At 35.8% G+C, this 15,888-nt stretch overlaps 1 pseudogene; it reads right to left on the reverse strand.

The window, feature by feature from the left end:
* Nucleotides 1-14,926: 14,926 nt before the first annotated feature.
* Nucleotides 14,927-15,337, reverse strand: LOC124520013 (peptidyl-prolyl cis-trans isomerase NIMA-interacting 4-like; annotated as a pseudogene).
* Between the last annotated feature and the right edge of the window lie 551 nt (nt 15,338-15,888).

The raw sequence follows: 15,888 nt of genomic DNA on the forward strand, positions 1-15,888 counted from the left end.
GATGACATCTAACTGAAACAATATCGTACATTCCAAGTAACAGTTGTTCAGCAGTATCCTGTCCAAACTCCCAAACCACAGAGTCCAAGAGCATAATAGAATGGTCACTGCTTTATACCACTAAATCGGAATAATGCAGTAGTCATAGCAATTTGGAAAAAATATTTTTAATTTTTTTTTCAACGTTTATTTATTTTTGGGACAGAGAGAGACAGAGCATGAACAGGGGAGGGGCAGAGAGAGAGAGAGACACAGAATCGGAAACAGGCTCCAGGCTCTGAGCCATCAGCCCAGAGCCTGATGCGGGGCTCGACCTCCCGGACCGCGAGATCGTGATCTGGCTGAGGTCGGACGCTTAACCGACTGCGCCACCCAGGCGCCCCGGAAAAAATATTTTAATACGAACAGTATTTATAGTGATACTAGTTGTAAATAAGATTCATTAAGCTCTTCAAGGAAAATCAGAAATATGCATGTTAATGAAAATATATGTGTGCGGTGTGGTAACTTATTTTTACGTATCAAAGTTTTCCGTGTATTTAATTTTACAAGATTTGTATTTTCAATAGTTAACACTTATTGAAGTATCCCAAGTACTTAATTAATCAGTTTTTATTAATTTTCTTATTTGATATTTGCAAGAAACCTGAAATAAGCATTATTTTACTGAGGCAGAAATGCATATTTGAGAGGGTAAGTATCTTAAAATATAGCACACCTGGCAAAAGACAGATCTAGCAAATCTTCAAAACCTTTAGTTGTCAAACTAGAGTGTATTCAGAAAAGAAAATTATCATAATGGTTTAATGTTGCAGTGGATATACCATACAATATGTTTTACAAAATCACATCGCTTTCCCTTCTAGTGCATTCTTTCATTCTTTGTCCTATTTCTCAATAGAGTATATATTTTATATTTTCTACCAAAAGCATGCTTTCTTTATGTGCTTGTTTATTTTATACAAATGAATGGCATTTGAATTTGTGCTGAACAGGTGGCATTAGCCAATCAGTTATGGTTTGGGATATTAAAGAGGTCCAGCTGTCAGACAGTGGGAGAAGTATGAAAATGTTGCCTGTGGTAAGATTACTTATTTATCTTTACTGCATATTTTGAAACCAAGGGTTATTTAAATAATTTGTGTTCTGTGAACCTTGACAAATGTGGCAATATATTGTGGCTCACATACTCAAGGGTACATTTAAAGACAGTTGCAAAGTGAAATTTATATCTTATTTTGAATACAATTTTCTTAGTATATGTAATTTTGAAAAAAAAAAAAAAGAAAGATATCATGGTGACATGAACAGAATAAACATCCCAGACTTACACTGTGTTAAATGCGAAAGGATGTTACTTGTTATAAACATCTTAAAGAACACTTTAGTAAGAATATTTCAATTTTAGATCCATCTGTGTAGTTGCAACCATGTTAATATTGTCTTTGCTGACTAGTTTAAAAAAAATGAGCGCCTTAGAAAGTGAGTTGATTGTTTTGAAATGTGCCATAGAATCAGTTTTGTTTTGAGGTAGACTGTGATTTTACAATTTTCATTGTACTTGCCTTCTAGACAAAGCAAAAATCAGCATGCTTTATGCTAAAGATTTTCTAAGAACAGGTTCCCTTCTAGACACAATAGTAAAGTGCAATAGGGAACACTTTAATGCATATTCTAAAAAGATGAAAATTTGCAGTCAACAATTGCCCTATCTCCATTTTGTCTGATGTTGCATAAAATTCTGAGAGGCTGATGCATTGACAAACCAAAAGGTGATTTTTAACTGTATTCCATCCACCTATCATTTCTTTTGGTAATAGCTCCTTGATTCCTCATTGCTGCAAAGATCACTTTTTTTTAAGAAAACTTTTTTCCCCTTATTTCCATGGTGCTCTTGTCCACATGAGAAAGCATTATGCTATTCCAATGCCACACGAGACTGAGTAAAAATCTGTATCCATCTTATGGTTTATATGGATGTGTCATATACTTACACTGGGGGGTGGTGGTGATATTATTATTTAGAATTTTATTAGAGGAATAAAGCACACATTTTCATTTGCTTTTTTATTTTTATTTTTTTCTGCTGTCTGTGTCCTCACATGGTGAAAGGGGCAAGCAAGCTCTCTGGAGCCTCTTGTAAAAGGGCACTAATCCATTTCATAGGGGCTCTGTTCTGGAAACCTCATCACCAAACACAGGCCCTGCTTCCTAATACTGACACACCAATATATGAATTTGGGGGGACACATACATTTAGACGATAGCAATGAAGATAGTCTATGCTCTCATTGGAATGTCTCGCTTGATTTTAAATATCATAAAATAGGAATTTGGTAACCCATCAGTAGACCTCTGATGTCCAAGCTCTCAATCTCCTCAAACTCTACTCAACTCATGAGTCTGGATGCTTTTTTTTTTCTATTATTGGTTAAGGTTTTTTTTTTTTTTGTATATATTAGAAATCAGCAATTCACTATTAGGGTTTTAAATTACACACACAAGGGCACCTGAGTGGCTCAGTAGGAGAGCATCAGACTTTGGCTCAGGTCATGATCTCATGAGGAAGGAAGGAAGGAAGGAAGGAAGGAAGGAAGGAAGGAAGGAAAGAAAGAGAGAAAGAAGAAAGAAAGAAAGGAAAAGAAAGAGGAAGAGAATTCATGGTTCATAAGTTCAAGCCCCACATTAGGCTCTTGATGTCAGTACTTTGGATTCTCTGTCTCCCTCTTGCTCTGCCCCTCCCCTGTTCATGTTTTCTCTCTAAAAAATCAATAAACTTAAAAAATCAAACATGTAACACTATTTACAGTAGTACTACAAATGAAATTTCTAGGTATAAATCTAACAAAATATATACAGATTCTATGTGTAGAAAAGTATAAAACTCTGACACAAGAAACACAACATCCAAAAATATGAGTAGTTATTCATGATTATGGATTAGAAATCTCAATATTGGGAAAATACAAATTCTTCCCAACTTGATCTGTAGATTAAACACAACCTCAGAGAAAATCCCAGGAAGGTATTTTGTGTTTATTGAAAAACTGATTTAAGTTTTACATTCAAGAGAAAAGATCCAAAGGAATCAATACCACACTAAAGAAGAACACAGAGAATTGACACTACTGAAATTCACCACTTACTAATTAAAAAATCGGCAACATATCTTAACAGATTTCTCACCGAAGAACATAGGCAGGTGGTAAATAAACATGAATGATGCTTATTGTCATTCGTCATCATGGCACTGCAAATTCAAACAACAATGAGGCATCGCTGCACAGTAATTAGAACGGCGAACGTGCCAAATGCTGGTGAGAATGTAGAGCAACAGGAACTCTCATTTATTGCTTGTGGGAATGCAAAATGATGTATGCGTTTGGAAGACAGTTTGTCAGTCCCTTACAAGCTGAACAGTTCTACTGTTGGATCCATCAGCTGTAGTCTTAGATATTAATCCAACTGATTGAAAACTTGCAGTCACACAGAAACCTGCATGGTATTATTTATAGTAACTTTATTTCTGATCAGCCAAACTAAAAGCCACCAAGATATTGCTCAAAAAGCAAATGGATAAACAGACTGTAGTACATCTGTACCATGGAGTATTATTCAAAAATAAAAATAAATGAGCTATAAAGCAATAAAAAGGCATGAAGGAAACTTAAATGCATATTTATAAGTGAAAGAAGCCAGTGAAGGGGTGTATACTGCACAATCCCAACTTGTAACATTTCAGACCAGACACAATTATTGAGACACTTAAAATGGTTAGTGGTTGGTAGAATTTGTGGTGAGGGTTGAATAAGTGAAATGCAGGAGTTTTTAGTACAGCAAATTTATTTTATAGAATACCGTAATAGTGGATAAAAGACAGTACGCACTTGTCAAAAACCCATAGAAATTTAAATAATGTATCTTAATATATGAAACATACAAAATGTCATCCTGGAATCCCTGAGGCAAGATACAAGAGAATCTAGTAGTATTGTAAATGCATGAAAAAAATCTCACTGAGGGTCACAGAGGGAGAGGTAGGGACCAAAGTAACTTTGGAGATGAGTGGAGTCTGTAAGGAACTGCATATAAGCACTACATACTAGTTGATAAAATAGTTAAGAGAGTATGAATTAACAATGCTTACAGTGCTAAATATTTATATGAAAATGAACCCATTAAGTAAAACGATGGCAGATAGCTGAAGCCTCAGTTGTCACTGTGGGATTAAGAATGTAGAGATAAGCAAGTTGAGGAAATTTAGAATGATCCATGTGGTAATGAATGAGAATTGGAGACATCCATATGAACTCATGTTTAGATTAATAAGGATATAGATGTTTCTGCGCAGGAATTTTTATAGATATTTGTACATACATGGTTAGTAAAAACACATATATTTTTTGCTTTCTCAGTAGAGAGGGCCTTAAAGAAATGACACCCCAGAAACAATATACAATAAAGGGAATATATATGTGTGTGTGTGTGTGTGTGTGTGTGTGTGTGTGTGTATAATACACATATTATATATACATATATAATACTTTATATTTCCTTTATAGCATTATATATGAAGGCAGTACACTATATATATATAAACAATATGCTATATATATAAAGGCAGTATACTATAAAGGGAAACAGGGCTCCTTAGGGAAATGGCTGACTGGAGGATTACAGCAGGAAATACAGAAGATGAGCATGGACCACTTTGCAGTATTAAGAAGAAATAAGCTTATAATTTGGGTACCTCAAATTCTAACCAAATTTACTCTGAATTCAAAGACAATTGTAACTAAAGTATATTTCTAGGAGTCTTAAGAAAGACAACAACTAATCATATCCACCCATCAGTATCTTTGTACATTCAGATGTTAATGATGATTATTTGTTGCTTTGGCAGGAAAAGAAAGAAAAGAGAAGGGAAGAACAAAGGCAGGTAGGGAGGAAGGGAGGAAAGAGAGAAAGAAGAAAAGAAAGAGGGAAAGAAAGAAAGAAAGAAAGAAAGAAAGAAAGAAAGAAAGAGGAAGTGAAGGAAAGAAAGAAGGAAAGAAAAAGAAAGAAAGAAAGAAAGAAAGAAAGAAAGAAAGAAAGAAAGAAAGAAAGAAGAAAGAAAAAGAAAGAAAGAAAGGAGCCTGAGTGACTCAGTGGATTAAGCGTCAAGACTCTTGGTTTCCACTCAGGTCATGATCTCACAGTTTCGTGAGTTCAAGCCCCAGGTTGCTGTTAACTCAGAGTCTTCTTGGGATTCCCTCTCTTTCCCTCTCTCTCACTGCCCCTCCCCTGCTCATTTGCTGTCTCTGTCTCTCTCAAAATAAATAAATCTAAAAAAAAAATAGAAAGAAAGAAAAAAGGAAAGGAAAGAAGGAGGGAAGGAAGGAAGGAAGGAAGGAAGGAAGGAAGGAAGGAAGGAAACAAGGAAACAGAGAAAGGGAGAGAGAAAAAAAGAGAGGAAAGAGAAAGAAAGAAAGAAAGAAAGAAAGAAAGAAAGAAAGAAAAAGAAAGAAAGAGAAAGAAAGAAAGGAGCCTAAGTGGCTCAGTGGGTTAAGCGTCAATACTCTTGGTTTCCACTCAGGTCATGATCTCACAGTTTTGTGAGTTCAAGTCCCAGGTTGCTGTCAGATCAGTCTGCTTGGGATTCCCTCTCTTTCCCTCTCTCTCACTGCCCCTCCCCTGCTCACTTGCTGTCTCTGTCTCTCTCAAAATAAATAAACCTAAAAAAAATAGAAAGAAAGAAAAAAGGAAAGGGAAGAAGGAAGGAAGGAAGGAAAGAAGGAAGGAAAGAAGGAAGGAAAGAAGGAAACAGAGAAAGGGAGAGAGAGAAAAAAGAGAGGAAACAAGAAAGAAAGAGAAAGAAAGAAAGAAAGAAAGAGAAACAGAAAGGCAGAGAGAAAGAGAAAAAAAGACAAGAAAGAAAGAAAGAAAGAAAGAAAGACAAAGAGAAAGAAAGAAGCAGAGAGAGAAAGAAAAAAAGAGGAAGGAAGGGAGGAAGGGAGGGAGGGAGGGAGGGAGGGAGGGAGGAAGAGGTGGCAGATATTTGAGTTAAATATCGTTTCTGGGTATGTCTGTGAGGATATCTCTGGATGAGATTTGCATTTGGATTGGTAGACCGAGGAAAACAGATGGCTTTTCCTAATGTGTGTGGGCATCATCCAACCTTAGAGGACCTGAAAAGAACAAGAAGGTGATGAAAGGGAGAAGTTATCTCTGACTGTTTGGTCTTCTCCTGAACTTACACCATCATTCTCCTGGTTCTCAGGCCTTTGGACTCAGTCTAGAATTATACCACCAGGCATCCATTTTCCTTGTAATATATCTGCTGGTTCTGTTTTTCTGGAGAACTCTAATACAATGGTTTGTCATCAAAAGTATAACTTCTTGCAGAATGTGATATACCCACATAGCATGTTCAGATCAAAGGGGGAAACAGAAGTGCTGTTTTACAAATCACCTCTTTCGTTCATTTTTTTTCTTTTTTGGTATTAGACATTTCTAAGGGCTTCATGAAGAGTTAAGTAATGTACTTTCAAGCTCCCTCCAGTGAGTTTTATTTATTTGCTCCTTTTTAAATTTTCACTTACTTAGTATCACAGCAATGAGCTAAGAAATATGCAAAGAAGATGCAGTCATTATGATGTACCAGTTTATTCTTATTTGTTCTTTAAAAATATGAGCATCGGGGCGCCTGGGTGGCGCAGTCGGTTAAGCGTCCGACTTCAGCCAGGTCACGATCTCGCTGTCCGTGAGTTTGAGCCCCGCGTCGGGCTCTGGGCTGATGGCTCAGAACCTGGAGCATGTTTCCGATTCTGTGTCTCCCTCTCTCTCTGCCCCTCCCCCGTTCATGCTCTGTCTCTCTCTGTCCCAAAAAATAAATAAACGTTGAAAAAAAAATTAAAAAAAAAAAAATAAAATAAAAATAAAAATATGAGCATCAATATCCATGTTTAGAAAATAAAATATATGGAATGTAATTTAGAACAGGATGTTGACATTTTTATTGAAAATATGTGATCTTTTTGTATCAATAAAATAATTCACATATTTAAAATTTTTTATATTATCCTGTAAAAATCTAAGTGAAATGTGTTATAAAAATAAATAGGAGTTATAATATTGTTCTGTCTGGCAGTGTGGAACTTATACCATTTAATTTAGATCAGGAGATTTACCACTAGCCTGAGAGGTTTTGAAATTGGCTTATTCATCAGCTTTATTCTCTGTCAAATTGCAATCATTACCTTTTTTTTTCCCCTGATGGTAACTCCAAAAGAGTATTGACTGTCCTAGCTATTGAGCATGCAGAAAATTTCCCACTCTTTCACTGCCTGAAAGATTTTTAAAGAATATGGATTCTTTGGGAAATATTGTATTACACATAGGACTTTACTCAATTTCTTTATACACTCTCAGGCTTTGAGAACTTTTTATTTGTCATTTTATAGGCAGGTGAGTACTTTGCCCACTTTTTCTCACTTATATGGTGGTACTTTGCCCATTTTTTCTCATTTATATTTTTCTCATTTATATATTATTTGGTGCTGTATACCACATTTGTGGGTAAGATGGTCTTAACTAGAAAGCAGAGGGTATTAATATTTACATTTCTTAAAAAAAGCTCTGATACTAGCAATCAGGACTCTAATTTAATTAAAAATGAATATTTGGTAAATTAAACTTGGGGATACCAACTAGACCAGAAGCAAAGAAAAAAAATTGCAGCCCAAAATTTGATACATAAACAGTCTGGTTAGCATAGGGTAACTATTGCTGTAACTGCAGAGCATAGTCCCTTTCTAGCACTGAGTCCTAGATCCTTAACTATAGCACTTCCAGACTCTGTGACTCCAGAATGCTCACGTACATCATACTGTGACAGAGTCATTTTGCTAATACTTAATGTTACAATTTACAACTATTTACTTAAAAAAAATCTTGACTGGGAAAAAAAGACAATACGGATAATCCTTGTTCTGGGTCCTATTCAAAGCTTAGCAGGATTTGGAATTACTTTAAAAATGTATAAAAGCAAAATATCTCATTATTGCATAGAGTGCTTCTGGAATCCAGAGAGGATTGTTAAAACAAGTGTAAAAACTTAATTGGTAAGACCATATAGGACTTCATGTCATATTTATTTGACATCTAACATTTAATTCAACACATTAATTGTACTATATGATGAAACGGAAAATAGAACCAGTGGACGTGGAAAAGGGATTGTATTAAATTGTTCCATTTCCCTTTATTTTGGATACCTTATTGCCATATGAGAATCTATCTAAAGGTAATACAGTGTGATGTTTCTGTGGAGAACCCTGATACACAAAGGTAATTTTATCTTTTTTTGTTTTCCTTGGTTACTTTCTTTTGTAGTAGATAGTTTGAAATTTGTTGATAACAAAAATGAGGAATGTGAAATTCTTCAATTCAGAAATATTATTGACTTTTTAAATAAATTTCCAGATCTTACACGTCTGTTATTATAGATATATAATTACGAATTTCTGTGAAATTAAGAATTTCTTCTAACTGATAAAAATATATCCACACTTTTATGGTTGTCTCAATAGAAGCCCCATCTTCCTCGGCCATGATTATTAATTCAAAAACTTCTTCTTGTGGTTCTCTGCTGAAAAAGTTTCATTTTTCTTTAATCTGTTATATCTTGCAACCCCCTTAAGAATGTGCCACTTCGTGAAAGTCAAGGCATATTAATCTAGGACCCTGCAAGTTACGTTATTTTTACACAAGTAAGGGAAGTATGCTGTGATGTTTATGAGCAATTTTTCCAGAGTTAGAGCAAACTCAGTGCTCAGGTTATTACCTACCCATCTTAGGTGTCTGAGAAATTTAATTAAGCTATAACTAAGCATTGATTACCTCAAATGTAACAGTGATAATAAGAGTGTTTACCACCCAGGCTAAATAGGTGCCCTAAGTGCTGGACAGGGTAAATTTCCTGCCAGCTCATGTTGCTAAACTTTTAGATTCGTTCACACAATACATTAGTTGGAGGTATCTCAAAATAAATGCCCAAATAAATACTTTCAGAATATCTTCCAATGCCATCATATGACTCATTTATCTCCCAAATGTGAGAACAGATGAAGCTAAGGAATTGGGGGCACTGAGGTACATTTACAGAACAAGGCTGTTTGCTGGCCATTTCTGAAAAGCTCATCTATTTGCAGTTTCTCTGAATAGTCTGCAAACTAGGCTTTAACCTCATCGTAAGGGAGATGGGTAACGAGCCTACAAATAAGCCCCGTGTATTTCATGTGCGTATTAGTTTGTTTTCGTTCTATTTACCATTCTTCATAGACCATGTGATCTCAGTTTATGGACATAAATATGATTCCTGTATTTCGGGGCAAAATCAAAGGCCACAGTTTTCAACTGGATAGAAAAAACAACTCTGAAACTGCTTCAATTATAATGTGCATAAAATGAAGTGGTCGTGGTCCACTTTTGCATTTTCTATCTTCTGCCACCAAAATAATTAAAATTTATGAAAATGCAAAGGGACAAAAATAGTTTTATAAGCCGTTTAACTTAGTAAATGCTAATTATGAGAGAAAAAAATCAAATTGTTTGAAGTTATGCTTAAAAACAACAGAAAAACTAACATCTATAAATTGGAATGTGAAAAAGAGTCAATCCTGCTTATCTGGGCTAGTTGCTTAGGGAAATGTTGACATTATTCTCTGTCAGAATCTTTTATTTTAGTTTCTTTCATGAACATCTTCCCACAAAAATAACTTTTGGTAATATCTGGTGATCCCTTGTAATTTGCTTATCTGCCTTGTATCATAAACAAATTTTCAGTTTTCTAGTCAATTACTAAGAGACTTCTTTTTTTGATGGAAATGCAGGGGATCTAGAATACTCAGAGTTCTCTTAAAATAAATATCTTTTAAAAAGCACTTACAATACCTACTATAAAGTTACTGTAATTAAGTAGTGTGGCACTAATCCATGGTTCCATAGCTTAATGGAACACTCCAGAATAGAGCCACAATTTTACTCTTTTGACTTTTTTTAAATGTTCCTATATATATATATATATATATATATATATATATATATATATTGAGAGAGAGAGAGCATGCACATGAACAGGGAAGGGGCAGAGAGAGAGAGGGAAACAGAGGATCTGAAGCAGGCTGCACACGGTCACCACAGAGCCCGAGATGGAGCTTGAACTCAGGAACCATGAGATCATGACTTGAATCGAAATCAAGAGTCAGACACAACTGACTGAGCCACCCAGGTGACCCACTCATCTACCTTTTTTATTGTGATAACATTTAATAAGATCTACCTTTGTAATGAAATCTTAAGTGTACAATATAGAATTGCTAACTCTAGGTATAGTGCTGTATAGCAGATCTCTAGAACTCATTTATCTTACAAAACTGAAACTTTATACCTATTGAATAGAAATTCCCCACTTCCTTCTTTCCCCCAATACTCATTGGATTTTTGATAAAGGTGCTAAAAGTAAACCCAATTTGAAAGAGAAGATATTTTAAACAAATACTTTTGGGGCCACTGGTTATCTATCAATGATAAAATGATCCTAGGATCGGGGTGCCTGGGTGGCTCAGTTGGTTAAGCGGCCGACTTCGGCTCAGGTCATGATCTCACGGTCCGGTCCGTGAGTTTGAGCCCCGCGTTGGGCTCTGTGCTGATAGCTCAGAGCCTGGAGCCTGTTTCGGATTCTGTGTCTCCCTTTCTCTGACCCTCCCCTGTTCATGCTCTGTCTCTCTCTGTCTCAAACATCAATAAACGTTAAAAAAAATAAAAAAAAATGATCCTAGGATCTTTCTCACATTATACACAGCAGTTAATTTGAGGTGCAGAGACAGCTCCATCCCTATCTCCTAAAAAGATAGCTAAAAATATGAACCTCTTTAGGAGAATGTACTAGGAGAATATCTTTTTGAATTAGTAGTAGACAAGCTTTCTTAGAAATAATGCAGAAATTATAGCTCACTGGCAGTGAAATTTGGGATAGGCAAAGGGTAAGGGAGTTTCCTGCTTCAGGTGGCTTCCAGTCTCCCTGGAACTGAAGGGTTTTTTGGGGTTTTTTTTTGTTTGTTTTTTTGTTTTCCTTCTAGTCCTTCAGTTGCCTATTGCTTTTTCCTAGGACAGGAATTTTCCTTTTTTCTTGTTTGTCTATTAACTTCTTTCTCCATAGGATATAGCTTCTTTCTCTATCATAGCAATGGATCTTTGCCTCGTCATTGGTGGTGGGAGAGTATGCTGCTTTTCCCACAGTGTCTTGAAGCGTTTATTTCTCTTAAAAGAGGTATATGGGGAGCAGACAGTGCTCTGTGTCCATGTGCCACACTGCTCTCTAGACCTACCTGCTATCTTTATCAAGAGTATCCATGGAGGCCTATGGAAGGAAGCTTGTCAGTGACCTCAGATTTTTCCTGTGTGAAGTTTCCATGGAAACTAAACAAATTGACAGTTTACTTTCAGCATCTAAAATATCTTAAATTTTTAAGCTGTCCCTACCTGCTTCTATGATTACCTTGTTTTCCTTCAGCAATCTTCCAAAAATGAAAGAAACAGTTCAAGTCCTGTCTCACCTCTGCGGGGACTATCATCCTTTGGAATTCAACTGACTAGGTTAATTTATCAACTCACAACTGACTCACTCAAGGTGAGTTATGGATTTGTAGGTTATGGAGCTTTCTCACATTGCTAGGGTTAGGGCAACACTCCTTTGTACATTTTTACATCATAATTGGAATTGAAATTCTATTCTATAAAAGCATTATTTTACAAAGGTTTTATTTGATTTTAGTAAGTGACTTTTGAAAAATTCATGGCAGAATATATATTATAAAATTCATGTTTTTCTGTTGGAAAGTTCTGTAAGTTTTAATTATTTTTAGTGTTTATTTATTTTTGAGAGAAAGAGGAGAGAGAGAATCCAAAGCGGGCTCCAGACTCTGAGCTGTCAACACAGAGCCAAACGTGGGGCTCAAACTTATGAACAGTGAGATCATGACCCGAGCTGAAGTCAGATGCTTAACTGACTGAGCCACGTAGGCGCCCCAGAAAATTCTGTAAGTTTTAAAAATATATAAAGTTGCACAACTACCTACATGAACAAAATATAGAACAGTTCAATTACCCCCTCAAAATCTCCCTCATGTCCATTTGTGACAAATCCTTCCACTTGCTAAGGGTTGAAAGAACAAACACTTGCCATTTGCAATGACATGGATGGAGCTAGACTGTATTATGCCAAGTGAACTAAGTCAGTCAGAGAAATACAAATACCATATGATTTCACTCATGTGGAATTTAAGAAATGAAACAGAGGTTTCCTACTATTCTTACTTTCTAATCTTATACTATAATAAACTTTTGCCTGCTGCTAAAGAAGGAAAGAAAGAAAGAAAGAAAGAAAGAAAGAAAGAAAGAAAGAAAGAAAGAAAAAACAGATAAACATAGGAGAAAAAAAAAAGAAAGAGAGGGAAGCAAACCACAAAAAGACTCTTCACTATAGAAAACAGAAGTTGCTGGAGGGAAGGTGGGTGGGGGATGAGCTTAAGGAAGTCCCTTTTGATGAGCCCTGGATGTTATATGTAAGTGACGAATCACTAAATTCTACTCCTGAAACCAACATTACACTATATGTTAACTAATTAGAATTTAAATGAAAACTTGAAACAAAAAGAAAAGAAAAAGAAAATATTTTTGCCTCGTCTATGGCTTATCTTTTTATTATTTTAATGATACTTTATAAATTTTTATTATCTTATTACCATTGCAAATGAAATAATTTCTTTAATTTCAAGTTCTGATTGGTTGTTGCTAGTGTATAAAAATACAACTATTATTTGTATGATGGACTTGTGTTTTGTGACTTTGCTAAATTTGTTTATTATGGTAATTTTTGTGTATTCCTTGTATTTCTTACATGCATTATATATTCTGTTAGTAAATACAGTTTTACTTTTTTCTTTCCAAACTACATGCCTTTAAATTATTTTGTTGTTCTGGGGCACCTGGGTGGCTCAGTCGGTTGAGCATCTGACTTCAGCTTAGGTCATGATCTCACAGTTTGTGGGTTCAAGCCCCGCCTTGGGCTCTGTGCTGTCAGCTCAGAGCCTGGAGCCTGCTTCGGATTCTGTGTCTCCTTCTCTCTCTGCCCCTCCCCTGCTTGTGCTCTGTCTGTCAAAAATGAATAAATGTAAAAAAAAATAAAAAAAATTCTTTTGTTGTTCTTATTCTTATTGCCTTAATGTGCTAGCTAGAATAATATGCAGTACAATGTTGAATAGAGATGAAAAAAGTAAACATCCTTGCCTTGTTCATTACATTTGGAGAAAGGCTTCAGTCTTTCACCATTAAGTATGATGTTAGCAGTAGGATTTGCATAGATACACTTTGGCAAGTGGATAAAAATCCCCTTTATTCCTAGCTCATTGAGGGTTTCTACAGCAAATAGATGTATTATTTTTCAAATGATTGTTCACCATCTCTTTACCTGATCATGGGGTTATTGTTCTTTATTCTGTTAATCTGATATATTCCATTATTTTCAGATGTTAAACCAACTGTTTGAGATGAATCTTAGCTGCTCAGAGTGTATAATACCACTGTCATAAATGTTATTTGCCATAAGTCACATTGTTAGTATAAACTATCTCAAGTAGCTAAGTCTTCAGTCATACAAAGACTTTCTTTTCTTTCTTTTTTATTTGAGTATAGTTGACACACAATATTAGATTAAATTTGTGTGTACAACATAGTGATTTAACAAGTTTATACTTCATACTGTGCTTACCGTAAGCATAGCTAACACCTTTCACCATACAACACTATTACAATACCATTGACTATATTCTTTATGCTGTAACTTTATTCCAATGGCTTATTTATTCCATAACTAGAAGCCCATGTTACCCTCTCCCCTTCCTCCATTTTGCCCACCCCTGATCTTCCTTCCTGGCAGCCATCAATATTTATAGATCTGATTCTGCTTTTTGGTTTTTATTCATTTGTTTTTTTTTATTCTACAATATGTGAAATTGTATGGTATTTGTCTTCCACAAACATATATATATATATATATCAGTTACATATATATCACATATATCACATATATATTTATATATCACATTTTCTTTATCCATTTATCTATACATGGGTATTTGGGTTGCTTCTATATCTTGGCTATTATAAATAGTATAGCAATAAACATAGGGGTGCATATATCTCTTTGAATAGTGTTTTCATTTTCTTTAGGTAAATAGCCAGCAGTGTGACTATTAGATCATATGGTATTTCTATTTTTAATTTAATTTTTGAGAAACCTCCATCTACTTTCCACTGTGGCTATACCATAAAAGATATTCTTATCAACCAAGGCATCCCATGGGTTCAGAGACTATCTCTCAGGAGCTGGTCAAAGCCATACCTGTGCCCGCCTGGGTGGCTCGTTTGGTTAAGTGCCCAACTCTTGATTTTGGTTCACGTCATGATATTAGGGTCATGAGATTGAGCCTGGCATCAGGCTCCATCCTGAGAGTAGAGCCTGCTTAAGATTCTCTCTCTCTCTCTCTCTCTCTCTCGCTCGCTCTCTCTGCCCCTTTCTCAACTTGTGCTTTCTCTCTCTAAAAAATAAAAAAATAAATTAATTAAACGAAATTTAAAAAGCCATTCCTACCACTTGGCAATGAGAAAAAATGAAATCTTGCCAGTTGCAACAACATAGATGGAACTGGAGGGTATTATGCTAAGTGAAATAAGTCAGAGAAAGACAGATATCATATGTTTTCACTCAAGTGTGGAATTTGAGAAACTTAACAGAAGACCATGGGAGAAGTGAAGGGGAAAAAATAGTTTCAGACAGGGAAGAAAACCATAAGAGACTCTTTTCTTTTCAGCCTTCCATACAATTTTATTTTCTCCCTTTAACCATAATAATATGATGTCCAAATTTTGTCTTAACTGGAGGGTCTGTAAACACAGGTTTATCCAGCCCACTTACGGGCTAGGCAAATGCTGCTTCTTGAAATGGTCCCACCTTGGTACCTCTGGTCATCCAACCCAAGTCACCCCCTTGCCTGGCTTTATCTCTACTATCCTGTGCGGCCACTTCATTGAATCTCATTCCAGACTTCAACTTTTCCATGGCTTGCATGATTTTCCCATGTTTTTCACACAGAATGTGTCTGACCTTCATTGCATTGCCACCACCTTTGGGACCCTGAGCCTTCTTGTGAGAACTGTCACTCCCAGAGGCTGCTCCCCCTTCCCCCCCTTTCCTGGAACTGCTTTTTCCCTTGGGCGGCATCTTCGAATCTTGCAGCTGTACTGTCAAAGGCTTCAGTTGCCTCTAAGAGACTCTTAAATACAGAGAACAAACTGAGGGTTGATGGAAGGGATGGGTGGGAAGGGCGGGCCGGGGAGGGGAAAATGGGTGATGGGTATTGAGGGCACTTGTTGGGATGAGCACTGGGTGTCATATGTAACCAATGAATCATGGGAATCTACTCCCAAAGCCAAGAGCACACTGTATATACTGTATGTTGGCTAACTTGACAATAAATTATATTTAAAAAAAGAATTTAAAAAGCCATTCTTGAAGAAGTTTAGAATGTGCAGGGTTTAGGCAACCCAGAACTACTGATCTAACCCTTTGGTGTACAATTTCCAAGTAGTTCAGTGATAAAGTATTTTTAAATAAAAAGAAGTTACAACTCATGAGATTTAACTTAAAGCTCTGAGGGGATATTAAATCAATTTTTATAGAGCCAGTTTCCTACAAAATGTCAACTGTAGTTGCACCGTAATATAATAAAAGACCTAGTCATAAAAATCACATTTAGTGGTAGGAGAGGATACTCTATAAATGATTTG

The sequence above is a fragment of the Lynx rufus genome, unplaced genomic scaffold (genome assembly GCF_022079265.1).
Source record: "Lynx rufus isolate CCGP_SWC_20201006 ecotype Redwood Valley unplaced genomic scaffold, mLynRuf1.p SCAF_3, whole genome shotgun sequence".
In the NCBI taxonomy this organism is placed as follows: Eukaryota; Metazoa; Chordata; class Mammalia; order Carnivora; family Felidae; genus Lynx; species Lynx rufus.